Below are 14863 nucleotides of genomic sequence, written 5' to 3'. Positions count from 1 at the left end.
ATATTTATAGCAAACAATTTAGCTTTCTGATTATTGTGCTCTTCTATTTACATATTTGCTTTTCAGGGTTAAATTGATACCAACATTAACTATACAAGGATTTCTGTTAATTAAGTTAAAAATAATTAGTCCATCTCCTATTATCCAATGTGTTAGTATGTATTCTTCCTTTCAGGCTGGGGATACAGCACATTTTATAGCTTCTAATACTGTATCTGCATCAGTACACTCTCAATGAAGGCTATGATAGGGAAAAAAAAAAGAAAAAAAGCATATCCTTGATCCTCAGCAGAGAGCAAACATATCTGGTTAGAAAACAGTTTCATATACAATGGCAATTTCTCTCTACTGTATTATATTATTTTATGATCAAACAGTCTATGTTTGTTTCATGTACATGAAAATTCAATAACATGGTAAACCTGTTCTTGAAGGTTTAGTAGCATATCAAAGTCATAATCCTAGAGAAGAGAGGACCCTTCAGAGAAATATGTCCAGCCCAATCCACCCACACATCCAAGCAAAACTCATATCCTCAGGTTTGGTGTTGGTCACATCCTCACACCCTGTCACATAGCCTGTGCTTATTAAATTTTTTGAACTTAATGGAAGGGATTATCCACCTCTGAAGTCTCCTTCTAATAAGATTACTGTCACATGTATCTGATTTTGAACCTGACTATCATAAAATGCATCATTCTTTACACTGAACTTAAATTTGTTTCCTCATAACCTTGACCATTCTGTGCTATTTCTGCCTCCTAAAGATGAGCAAAGTCATTCTAATCCCTTTCCAAATCATACACATACACACACAGGCTCAATGTATCCAAAAACAGTTACCAAACGACTTCTCTTCTTTCACTCATTGATTCCTCAGATTTTTCTCCAGATATGATGCTTTCAAGACAGCTCATTATTTTACTTTTTTCAGTTATACTGGAAGTTTTCATTATTCTTCTTTAGTTGTGATTATATTGTTGTTGTTGTATAGTTGCTAAGTTGTGTCTGACTCTTTTGTGACCCCATGGACTGTAGCCCACCAGGCTCCTCTGTCCATGGGATTTCCCAGGCAAGAATACTGGAGTGGGTTTCCATTTCCTTCTCCAGGGAATCTTCACAACCTAGGGATCGAACCAGCATCTCTTGCTCTGGCAGGTGGATTCCTTACCACTGAGCAACCAGGGAAGCCCTGTGGTTCTGTCTGTCTGTCTTATCTACCTGCAGTAGCCACTCCCAAAGTATTATGGTCCATTCCTGAAAACTCCTCTGAAAGCATGTTATGAACACACATGGCTATGTGATTAAGCAAAAAGGATAGGCAGGATTTGAATGATTTTAAAATGACCTTTTATCCAACCCAGAGCAACTTTATTCCAGTGGTTGCATTTTGTAACTCATCCAGAATCATTTATCACCAAAGACTACAGAGGATGTTTCCTTTAAGCAGTTTTCCCCCAAATTGGAATCTGTTATGAATTGAATCATGTCCTTTGAAAACAGATATGTTAAAATCTGAAAACTGGCACCTGTAAATTTGAACTTATTTGGAAACAGGGTCTTTGCAGATGTAATTGAAATTTTAATGAGATCGTTTTGGAGAGGGGGAGCTAATTTAGCATGACTGGTATTAAGAAGAGGGAAAGTTGCTCACACGCATACAAGGAAAACATCATGTGAAGACAGAGAAAGAAACTGGAGAGAGGCATCTATAGCCAAGAAGCTCCCAGGTTACCAGAAGCTGGAAGAAGTAAGGAAATACCCAAATACTCTTAAGAGGAAGCAGGGGTCTGATGACACCTTGATTTCAGATATCTAGCCTGCATAACTGGAGAAAATAAATTTCTGTTTCAAGCCACCTGGTCTTTGGTCATTTGCTATGACAGCCCTGGGAAACTAACACGGGGTCAAAGGTATTAACATATTACCAGTAAAACAACTCAATTGCTATAGTAACTTGGTTTCTTGTCTTTGAAATTAGATTTATGTTGTACATCTTCTTGAAGTTACTAAGGACATATTCCAACTGGAGGCTTTCCTCTTTTCTAAAGTTGGCCATAAATGGCTGTGTCAAATACTGAGGGCAAGACAAGCCTTCAGAGAAGAAATCTGGGTGATGGAAGGCAGAGTTGATACTCAAAGAGACAGTGTTTCTCTTTGGACTGACAAACTAGGGATATAACCATGGTTGATGGTAATTCCATTATTTAGGATTAACTATCTCTTTCTGGTTTTCTAGGCTATATTTGTTGGTTCAAGAGTAATATTTAAAAGGTAGGAAAAAGAAGAACATTGCATAAAATAATGATTTTTTAAAAATTAGGAGATACTCCTTTGGCCATGGATCACAGGATAGAGGAGAGTAAAGAGATGCTGGAATCAAGGAAATGAACTCTGAGATTGTTGTTGCAAGAATCTAATTGTGTAAAGTGAGAAACATAATCTGTAGGAAGGAAACTATACGCTATTTAATTTCTAGAGAATAAACTTAGTACTGGAGGATCCATGAAATACTTTCAATGTATTAAGGAAAAAAAGAGAGAAGCTTAACCTTTACTCATAATAAAACGTGCACAGTTTAAAATTTTTGAGGTTCATGTGGTTTTGTCTTAAATAAACTTAGTTTTTAAACTTTGCATAACTAGTGGGAAAAAATAAATTTTTTAATGCCAATTCATTTTTAACAAGCAAAATAGTGTGTTAGGGGAAAATTACAACAATGGTTTTGATGCTGGCAGCTCAGGGTCATTGCCTTAGGCTTACTTCGTTCTCCGCAGTATGCTCTCATAGGTGGCTTGATATGCTGCTGTCTGCTCATTCAGCAATTTCAATTAGAGAGATAAACAGAACCAAGGTTATTTCTTCTTGTTTTAGAATTGAGAACAATTTTCTTTTCAGAGAAATATAAAACTGCTACTCTCAGTTTTATGAGGTTATGTGCATATGAGTTAAAAGAATTCCAAAAGTGATGTACTCTATTTATTGCCAAAATATGAAGCTAATTTATATTCATTTATACTGAAAGTAGGGCACACTTGACAGCTATTAATCCATACAGTAATTAACATTAGCTTTGCAAGCTGAAGATAATATAAAAAGCTTATGCTGAGATATAAAATGTTTCAATGGATCATAATTAACACACAACTTCAGTTTCTGATTAATCATTTTTTCTTACATTGTTTTATAGGTTATGCCTAATTAATGAAAATGAATATAAAATTTTGGTACTATACTCAGGAAGTCCAATAAACAATCATTTCACTTTGCTGTTATTCTTCATGTATTGATTAAGGTTTGACTGGTTTCATATGAAATTATTATTACCACAAAGTCTTAAAATCATTAAAAAATACAAAGTTTTTATTCTCTTCCTAGAACTCTAAAGAACATATTAAGTGTGTTGCTATAAGGAAATTATATTTTAAATCATACTTATTAGCAATTACATTGTGCAGGATTGCCATTCTCTGATTACTTTTTATACATAATATTTGAATTTGTTATATTCTCTATCAAAACCTACAGCAATATTTTAAAAGAAATTTACAAATTTAGTGACATTGAAAATCATGTCATAATATATTAAACTGAAATCATTAGTAACTGGTTATTTCCTAAATGAAAGATATTTGCTAATGTATTATTGCTAATATTGCTAAAATATCACTCTTGTCTTCAGCATGCTCCTTTCTAATTATTTTAATTGAGGTATTATGAAATAGTGATAATACTGTCTTTGAAAAAGTAACTCCAGTCCCTTTTACTTGTGGCTCCACAGGTGATAATTAGCCAAGGTCTGGATTCCTTTCCACCTCAGATAGATAATGTTATCCTGATTTATGAGGACAGATTACATTCCTGGTCTATTTAACCACATCAAATGAATACCACTCTTTCAAAGAAGAATTTATATAAGGTCAAAAACTGTTACTGCAAAACAACTCAAAATCCTAATGATTAGTAATGAATTTGAGGTTTTGCATATATTTTCCTCTTTTTAATCAAACTAATTTTCAAAGTCCTCAATGATCTATTCATAACTCTTCGACTATCATCACACTGAGATACTCAACTGTACCTTGGAGTTAATAAATTCCTTAAAGACTCACATGAACATCTGTAGGTCAGTTCAGTTCAGTCGCTCAGTCATGTGACTCTTTTTGACCCCATGGACTGCAGCAAGCCAGGCTTCCCTGTCCATCACCAACTCCCGGAGCTTACTCAAATTCCTGTCCATTGAGTCGGTGATGCCATCCAACCATCTCATCCTCTGTCATCCTCTTCTCCTCCAGCCTAAATCTTTCCCAGCATCAGGGTCTTTTCCAATGAGTCAGTTCTTTGCATCAGGTGGCCAAAGTATGGGAGTTTCAGCTTCAGCATCAGTCCTTCCAACGAATATTCAGGACTGATCTCCTTTAGGATGGACTGGTTGGATCTCCTTGCAGTCCAAGGGACTCTCAAGAGTCTTCTTCAACACCACAGTTCAAAGCGTCAATTCTTCAGCTCAGCTTTCTTTATAGTCCAACTGTCACATCCATACATGACTATGGGAAAAACCACAGCTTTGACTAGACGGACCTATGTTGGCAAAGCAATGATCTGTAGGTCAACAGGCCATTAAATTCATTTTAGCTTGGAGTAAAGGACTACTGCTAAAAGGACATAATACCTTCTTTTGTTCAAATTTATATCCAGATTTAAACAACCATGAACATGCAATTTTCTCAAAAGTAATCTTGCTTGAGTAAAAATATCTGTACATCAATTTATTGGTAAAATATTTGTAATGGTATTATTCATACAAATTCAGCAAGTGCCAGGATTTATTGGCCATCTCAGTGTGAAATGAAAATCACAAGTATACAAAGGACCATGGCATTCTTTTACTATTAGTGAGGATTATGTTGCTGGAAATCACAAGAGAACTCATCATTGAAACATGAAAATAAGCTCATTCATTCCAGTTAACCATATGAACAAGCAGTCTTCCTGTCCAAATTTTAGGACATGGAAATAAGACATGCTCTCAGGCAGCAGTGTGTCCCCTCAAGAAAACTTTCTTACATTAGTTGAGTAACTTTATTTGGTTCTCTGGTTTAAAGAAACCCTACTGAAATATCTGCCTCTTTCCCATTCCCTCCACACCTTGGATCTTGATAATCTTCACAGTTACATTGTAGGATCAGTAAACAAGCGAAGTTGCTCAGTTGTGTCTGACTCTTTTGATCCCATGGACTGTAGCCTACCAGGCTCCATCATCCATGAAAAGTTCCAGGCAAGAGTACTGGAGTGGATTGTCATTTCCTTCTTCAGGGGACCTTCCCAACCCAGAGATTGAACCCAGGTTTCCCGCATTGCAGGCAGATGCTTTACTGTCTGAACCACAAGGGAAGCCCTACATTGTGGGAGATAAGCTAAATCTATCCTTTCTCTCATTGACTTTGACCTTGGGATACACCTAACCTGATTACACACAATTTCCCAAAGGGTCCACAAGAACTCTTTCTCATTGATTCCTTCTGCCACCACCCCATTCTCAATTACAGTTTCTCACTCTACAAAAGAAGTTCAAACCTCTCAGTCTTTCTTCTAAGGGGAATAGGTATAATAGACTTCCAGGAAACAAAAAATGTGATTGAGTGTAATAAATGGGAAGGAAAACTTTTTAGCTTCTATAATAAAATTGAAAGTAGTGGCAAATGAAATTATCACACAATAAACCAAAAAATTAACTTGTAATGATGATCACTGACTTCTAGCCTATAAAATAATTCAAATCATTGAATGAAATTATGAAATGCCTTCCATTATCATTCAGATAAACAAGTTTTCTCAGCACTGGCATTTAAAAACATATATTGCTGTAAAATTTATTATATACTTGATGCCCTGTCATTAAGGAAAACATTTTCAATAATCAGTCATTAGCAAAATTTATAGCTAATACATTATATTATTAATAAGCAATAATTAAAATTAATAATTAAAATGAAAACTCCATCTGGATCATTTTCTTTAAACCTGGGGACTTTCAATCATACAAATAAAAATTGCATTTCAAGGGTGATATAGAGTATGTATGAAGGGTTATTAATTTTAGGATATATGATACAATGGTTAGTCAAAGATGCTGCCATAAATTTCTGTAGGGGAAACTGAGTGGTAATAGAGGTTTTAAACAAAAAAGAGACATAAAATTACCACCTGTTAAAGAAGTGCATGGTCACTTATTTTTAAATGGATGGTGATTATTATTATCAAATTATCACTCTCATTTTATTACATTGTAGACATGTAAAAGCTAACTGCAATTTTTAAACGGCAATACTATGATATGTAGGGGATTACATACTTTGCAACTATCTAAACTCATGATTAAACTTTTTAGGTGACAGTCTACAATGTTTAACATTATGCATATATATATATATATATATTTTTTTTTTTTCATTCTTTTAGTCCCTATCAAGAAAGATTTCTTGTCAACCACTGTGGTATTTCACCTATTAGCTCTGTTGGTGAAGGAAGAACAATAATTATTCTGGATGGCCCATTCTGCCCTCCTTCTGAATCTTCTTCCCTTCCTCATTCCCTTTAGTTCCTCATTTCCTTCTTGTTTTTGCTTTCTTTCACCATAGCCTACTATATCTTATAAAAATCAAAATCAGACACATGGAAATTGCAAGAATCTGTTTCTGACAAACAGCTATTGTAGGATCTACATGAAAGACTCATTCCACCATAGCTCCAGTGTAATATTTAACCTTATTATGATGTAGAACACCCATCTCTTTCCTGATTTTAAGTTGAATTACAAAACCAATTTTAATTTACTCTTAGGAAATGTTATAAAATTTACCCAGCCACTCTTTCTCCCTTCTTTAGGTTTTACTTGCCATTCCCTATACCTTCAATTTTTTTCCATATTTTATTGAGATATAATTGACATAGAACATTATGTTAGTTTTAGGTGTACAACATAATGATTCAGCATTTGTATGTTTTGTGAAATGATTACCACAATAAGCAGAGTTAGCATCTATCACTAGTTTTAAATTTTTTTTCTTGTGATGAGAACTGTTAAGACCTATCTTAGTATCTTTCAAATAGACAATACAGTATTATTATTAACTTTAGTACCTCCCCAAGACATTTATTTTATAACTGAAGTTTGTTCCTTAGACCTCCTTCAACCATTTTGCCTACCCCACCCCTCGCCTCTGGCAACCACCAATATACTCTCTGTTCCTGTGAGTTTATTCCTTTGTTTTTTGAGATTACAGTTATAAGGGCAATCATATGGTATTTTCCTCTGTATGACTTATTTGACTCTTCACTGCAAAAGAACAGAGGAGGTTCTCTCTCTCTGTTTTCCTCTCTCTTCCCCTCCCTCTTCCTTTGTGAACAGGACTCAGCATAAGGAATGCATATAGAACCTACACACTTCTTTTTTTTTTTAATCTTTACTGTTTCTTGTTACAATTCAGTGCAAGTTGATTAGCCATTTATTAGTCTGGATTTCTTTAATTATACTAATAAAAGCAGAATGTACAGCAGAGAGTTATTTCCTGGGGTTCTACTTTATTATGAAAATGTGGGCTTTGCGTGGGGCTTGTTGGATTAAATTTAATTATGATGCTGGATTCTGTCCTTAGGCATTTTCTAAACTCTTTACGAGAAAAGCTTAATGTTAAAATAAAGTCATAAAGGTAGTAATTATTTGTCCTAAAAGCAGATTTGTGTCTGTATTTTTGTACTTTATCAAAAGAGATTAGCTTGTCAAGGAGACAATTTGTATGATTATTATATTTTTAATATGCTTTCCTAACCTGGGTTACTGTATGCAAAGGAGGTGTCAGTAATGAAGCAATAGATAGGACCCTTCATATTTATAATCATTGCTTATTTTGTAAATTTAGAATTAATTTAGGGGCCACATTAGGATAATTCATTTAATAGAACCACTTAATAAGTACAACTGAAATACCCATTGCCCTGTTTTATAATTAAGATTTAAACCTTAAATGCTGTATTATTGCTTTCACCTTGATGTTCTTCTGTGTGATCAATAAGTAGATACAGAAAGTTTTAATTTTTATCAAAATTTTTAAATACTTTCATTTTCATGTAGCAGTCAAAATAATGAAAAATAAGAATAGTTAAAATTTTTGAAATAATTATCCTCATCATACTGAACAGAACACTTCATTCTCAGAAGGCTATTATTTTCTGTTTTCATACTATCAGTTGATTTTACTCAATGGAAAAAAAATCAAATAGTATAGAAAACTTTAGTTCTTTTTCCTGCTTCAAAAACAAACCATAAACTGAGTCTTTTCACTGTTACACTATGCAATAGTGTTAATCTTAGTTTTTGTTGTTGGTTGGTTGCTCAGTCGTGTCTGACTCTTAGCAACACCATGGACTGTAACCTGCCAGGCATCACTGTCCATGGGATTTTCTAGGCAAGAATACTGACGTGGGTTGCCATTTCCTTCTCCATGGGATCGGCCTGACCCAGGGATTGAACCCACGCCTCCAGCATTGCAGGCAGACTCTTGACCGTCGGATCCACCAGAGCCTCTTGCAAGTATCAATGGCATAATTATTAATAATCATACTCTTCAGGGCCCTGTGGGGCTCCTAGGCACAGGTCTTTCTGTGTACCCCATTTATTTGATTATAGGAAACAGCTTTCATTCAGCTTCTACGACCTTCCCTGAGTTCCAATGGGCAGTTTCAAATAGTTGTTAATTTAGAAAGGGAGGGGATGAAAGACCAGGGAGAAACAAGCAGTCAAGAGCAGCCTTGGGACAAAGTCCTATTTCCCCACCAAAGGATATGTACATGCGTGCATGCTCAGTCATGTCCAACTCTTTGTAACACCATGGACTTGTATACAGCAGGCTTCTCTGTTCATCGAATTATCCAGGAAGACTAATGGAGTAGGTTACCATTTCCTCCTCTAGAGGATCTCCCTGAATCAGGGATCAAACCTGCGGTTTCTAAATTGGCAGGCGGATTCTTTACCACTGAGCCACCTGGGAAGTCCTATCAAACGATACACACACAATATCTTTGAACTATTTTGCAGATACTGAAACTCTCTCCAGGTGGGAGAAGTTGTGTTATGCCGCTCATAAGCATGCAGACCCCAGACCATTGAAACTTGAAGGTTGATTGATACTGATGATATTGACTACTACTGACCTCACCATCAACCCATCAGAAGAATGTCCACAAGCTGATCATACCTTCTTTTACTATAAAACTTGTCATTATCTTCCCCAAGCTGGGACGCTTGCTATTGAGGGCATGACCCCACTGTCTCCTCCTTTGCTTGGCAAAGCAGTAAAGCTATCCTTTTCTACTTCACCCAAAACTCTGTCTCTGAGATTTGGTTTGGCACCAGTGTACAGTTAAGCTGAGCTTTCAGCATCAGTAATAATGTTTGCCAAGTGTATGTGTATGATTAAATACTTTATAGACGTTTTTGATGGTTCAGATGAAAAAGAATCCACCTGCAATGTGGGAAACCTGGGTTTGATCCCTGGGTTGGGAAGATCCCCTGGAGAAGGGAACGGCTACCCACTCCTATACTTGCCTTGAGAATTCAATGGACAGAGGAGCCTGGAAGCCTACAGTCCATCGGGTTGAAAAGAGTTGGACACTACTGAGCGATTTTCACTTGTACTTGTCATTTGATCCAAACAGTATTTCATGAGTTTGATTCTCTCATACTAAATTTAAGTAAATTTAACATTACACCACATGTAAAAGGCTTATTCAAGACATGGAAAAATGCCTGAATGCTCTGAAGAGTAGCTTCCCTGTTTCTACTATAATAATTTGAGTTTCAAAAGTCAGACTTTTAAGGTCTTTTATTCATAAATCTAACAATTTATAGATGGGCTGTTTGTAATCTCCTCATATATTTCAATGAACATTAATATGATTCCGTCTTGTCAAGGCTATGGTTTTTCCAGTAGTCATGTATGGATGTGACAGTTGGACTATAAAGAAAGCTGAGCGCCAAAGAATTGATGCTTTTGAACTGTGGTGCTGGAGAAGACGCTTGAGAGTCCCTTGGACTGCAAGGAGATCCAACCAGTCCCTCCTAAAGGAGATCAGTCCTGGGTGTTCTTTGGAAGGACTCATGTTGAAGCTGAAACTCCAATACTTTGGCCACCTGATGTGAAGAGCTGACTTATTTGAAAAGACCCTGATGCTGGGAAAGATTGAGGGCAGGAAGAGAAGGGGATGACAGAGGATGAGATGGTTGGATGGCATCACTGACTCAATGGACATGGGTTTGGGTAGATTCTGGCAGTTGGTGGATGGACAGGGAGGCCTGGCGTGCTGCAGTTCATGGGGTCACAAAGAGTTGGACACAACTGACTGACTGAACTGAACTGAACTGAATATGATTCAGATATTCAGGGATATAAGACAGACATTTTCCTCTTTTTCTTGCTGTATTATATTCCATAGGGCATTTTTAAAAATCATGGCTGGCTTAAATATATAGAAAATTCTTTAATAAAGTCATTAATTCTTCCCTTATCACTCCCTTTGTTTTGTTTGGCAAATGCAAACAGTCTTGAACCTTTTTTTTTTTTTTCTTCAGATCAGAGATTTTTAAGGAAAGAAGCACTTTTACAACTATCCTACCCCAAACTCCACAACAAAAACCATCATTGCAGCTTGCCTAGGGCTTCTCAGGTGGCACAGGTGGTAAAGAAATTCACCTGCCAATGCAGGAGATGCAAGAGACATGGGTTCGATCCCTGGGTCAGGAAGATCCCCTGGAGAAGAAAATGGCAACCCACTCCAGTATCCTTGCCTGGGAAATCCCATGAACAGTGGAGCCTGGTAGGCTGCAGTCCATGGGGTTGCAAAGAGTCAGTTGTGGCTGAGCACACATACACACAACAATTGCAGTTTATGTGCAGAAATGTCAATATAATTTAATCAATAGAATGGAATAGAATTGGATAGAGATGTTTTTCTTATAGTCACAATATGATTAAAAAAAACAAAACAAAACAAAGCCTTAATAACTCTGGGAAAATAACCAGCCAAAAATTTTCTTGTTCTCCTTATTTTCCTCTGGATGCACTGATGAACAGAATTCAAATATCACCTGCACTTTGTTCACCCGATGTCCACTAGCGTAGTCCCTGTGGCACAGAGCCAGAATTCTTATTTAATGGCTGAGGGCAGATGACAAATTGTTACTGTAGTCTACTGAGGTTAACATGCCAGGATGTGAGAGAGTGTTAATTCTATTTAATTACATTTTGTAGGGCAGAATTTGTGCCTAAGTTGAAATCCAATTACAAGTTTCTTTCTATGTTGGGGAAACAAAAGACACATTTTCTTCCTTTTTGTAGTGGAATGCTAGTGAACAAGGTTCTTTAACAAAAGAAGGCTTATTCAGGGGATTAACAGACATTATTAATTTGCCTTCAATACAGGTTAACAGAAATGGCCCAAAGAGCTTGACCAAATCTACCTAATAAAAACAATCTTAAAATAATCTTGAATCTTTAAAAAGAAACCATAATATTTTGAGGAATGAATTTATTTTCCCATCATGCCAATCTACCAACTCACGATCTTTTATAGATTTGGGGAATTGTATTATTTATTTATTCATTTATCTAGTTATTATTCATTTTTGCTTTTATTATTATTATTACTCATTTGTAGAATTATTGTGAATAGGAGATTACCTAGAGTGTCAAGTACTGTTGATAATTACCTAGTAAAAATGAAGAGGCAAAGACTGCTGATGATACAAGAGATGAGACAGAAGAAATACAAAATAATAATTTTAGGTATAAAGTCCTCAAGGAGGCCAGAGTGGATGGAATACAGTAGTACAAAAAGTGGGTTGGTCCCTTGGTTGGTAGACCTAGGCAGTAGATAAAAGATTTAAGGGTTGGTGTGATATTTGAACTGAGCCTGATAAAATTATCTCATTCATCAGATCATATCCTAAATCAATAACAAAATATTGTGATTAAAAATGTATGACTGTCCAATAAACGTATATGCTTTTAAACATATTAGCTTAGAAGGTTTTCTTTTCTGGTTAGGACTCTTCACAATATTGAAAAGCAGAATAAGAAAAGAAGGTATCGCTGTTAATACAATGAAATATATGTTTTACTAGGTGAATTTTCATTCACTTTAAAAGCTAAATTACTTAATTTTACAATCTAGGTTATAGGTTTTATATGTTATTTAAAAACATTACATCATTAGCTTTAATTAAAATATATATTATTTGAATATTAGTGTGTTCAGAGATCAAAAATCTGAAACTCTTTACATATCCCTCAAATATAGTTGATCACTGGAATTTCTCTTTTTTGTTTTTGTTACATGTATTTAAATTTATTTCTTCTATTTTGGTAGAAGGTTTGATGTCTTATAATAGTGTTATTAATCCCTGAATTTCTTTTTGTGGTTTTTGGGTTTTTGTAAACACTCCTGATAGTGAGCTTCCCTGGTAGCTCAGACAGTAAAGCATCTGCCTACAATGAGGGAGACCCGGGTTCAATCCCTGGGTTGGGAAGATCCCGTGGGGAAGGAAATGGCAACCCATTCCAGTATTCCTGCCTGGAAAATCCCATGGACTGAGGATCCTGGTAAGCTACAGTCCATGGGGTCACAAAGAGTTCGACATGACTGAGCCACTTCACTCACTAATAACATTCAAACTATATCTAAAAATTACCACCAAGACACTCAGCTGTTCTCTGTATACTGGCAGAGTTGATACATCTCTGAGCTTTCAAGTTTTCAGTCATTCTAATTAGCTCCATTTATGATATTTTATTGTTCCATTGCAAAGACAAAACATACTTACTTGACTGTTAGTTTAAGTGATTAGTAAAATGTGAATGAGCAGAACCCTGATGCATTCATTCATAAGATCAGCTAAATTTCTGAGGGCTTTTATTTTTACAATCCTTTTGTTCCAGTTAATACAAGAACATCTATGACATTCAACTTATCTTCCCCGGATCTCGTATGCTTTCCCTGAAGAGAGTTTTACTAAGTACCTAATAATCCTGGATAGCTATAAAAATGTAATTTAAATGCATTTTTAAATTCTCAGTTTGTTTAGGAGTGGAGAGTTTCCTGACACCATAACTTGCAGGGCTAAAACTGGATAGTCTTGGGTCACCCTAGATGGATGGTCAATGGATATAGTAATTGTGGGTATTAAGTGTCTTAAAGATGTCTTAGTGGTAATAATCTCAATAATTAATGTATTTGCATTTTACTGGAATAATAAAGTATGTTTACAATATGGAAAAGCTATATCTCTCTCTGTGCTGCCGGAGGCAACATCTGATAAGTTTTGGGGTTTGGTTAATATTTTAAAAATTCCATCTAATTGAGGAGTCTTAGCCCTTACCACCAACCCACTCCGGTACTCTTGCCTAGAAAATCCCATGGAGGGAGGAGCCTGATAGGCTGCAGTCCATGGGGTCGCTAGGAGTCGGACACGACTGAGTGACTTCACTTCCACTTTTCACTTTCATGCATTGGAGAAGGAAATGGCAACCCACTCCAGTGTTCTTGCCTGGAGAATCCCAGGGACGGGGGAGCCTGGTGGGCTGCCGTCTGTGGGGTCGCACAGAGTCGGACACGACTGAAGCAAGTAGCAGCAGCCCTTACCACAGACTCAATGGACATGAATTTGAGCAAGCTCTAGGAGATGAAGGACAGAGGAGCCTGGCATGTTGCAGTCCATGGGGTTGGAAAGAGTCGGACACAACTCAACAGTTGAACAACAACAAGAAGCCCTTACCAAATAGGGCAGTCAAAATTCTAGAGGCCCCATTCCTTGCATTGTGCCTCTTTTCCTAATAAAATTCTACTTTCTTGGGAAATTTCTGATAAGTTTTATAGTTCTTATTCTTTGTTTTTTCTTCATAGTTTACTACCTATGACTGTATTCCTTACAAGACGGTTTAGTTTTGTTGTTTTTGATATCTATATAAATGGAATGTGGTTATTCTTTTTATGAAGATATCTTACCTACTTTGTATTTCTCATTTCATTAAATTAATATATTCATTTATTTACCAAATATATACATTTGCTTTGATTCCTTTCAGGGCTGTTATGAATGCTATAAACATTGTTGTTCAAGTATCTTGGAACATGAACACATGGTTTTCACCTAAGCTATATACCTAGGAATGCAAATATTGAGGCATCATGTTTATACATGTCAAAATTTCCTAGGTAGGGCCAGTTTTCCAAAATCTTTTTATCATTCTCACTTTATCAGTTAAAGTAAAATCTCTTTCCTCTACATCTTTGCAAAGCACTTGGTTTTCTTAGGTTTTTAAATTTTTGCCAGTGGGTTGTATCTCACCATGATTTAAATTTTTCCATTCTCTGATTTTAATGAAGTTGATCACAAGGAATATTGCCATATCAACTCATTGTCTACCCTTCACTGCCTCTAAATCAGTATCTAGAGTCAGGTCTCAGAACAGCCCTGATAGAAACAAGCAAAATCACAAACTTGCTTAAGGAGGAAATACGTCATTCACTACATTAATTTTAGGTTCTGGCTAACATGCACTGGAAGGATAAAAGGACCACACCAAGGGTGGACTCTGAAGGCATTGTACTGGAAGGGTGAGAATAAAAAATGTAAGGCTGACATAGAAGTGTTCTTCAACAACTTGGGGTTTAAGTCCTAGAAAGATATCTGAGCTGGTCCCAACAGTCTCCTGAAATGCCTTCTTGAACGAAGCCCAGATGTTAAACATACTTGGCTGGGAGTCAGAGGCTCAGAGAAGTAGAAATGTAGTGAAGCGATAGAGAT

The sequence above is a fragment of the Dama dama genome, chromosome 30, assembly GCF_033118175.1.
Source record: "Dama dama isolate Ldn47 chromosome 30, ASM3311817v1, whole genome shotgun sequence".
NCBI lineage: Eukaryota > Metazoa > Chordata > Mammalia > Artiodactyla > Cervidae > Dama > Dama dama.
Note: the sequence above shows the minus strand (reverse complement) of the source record.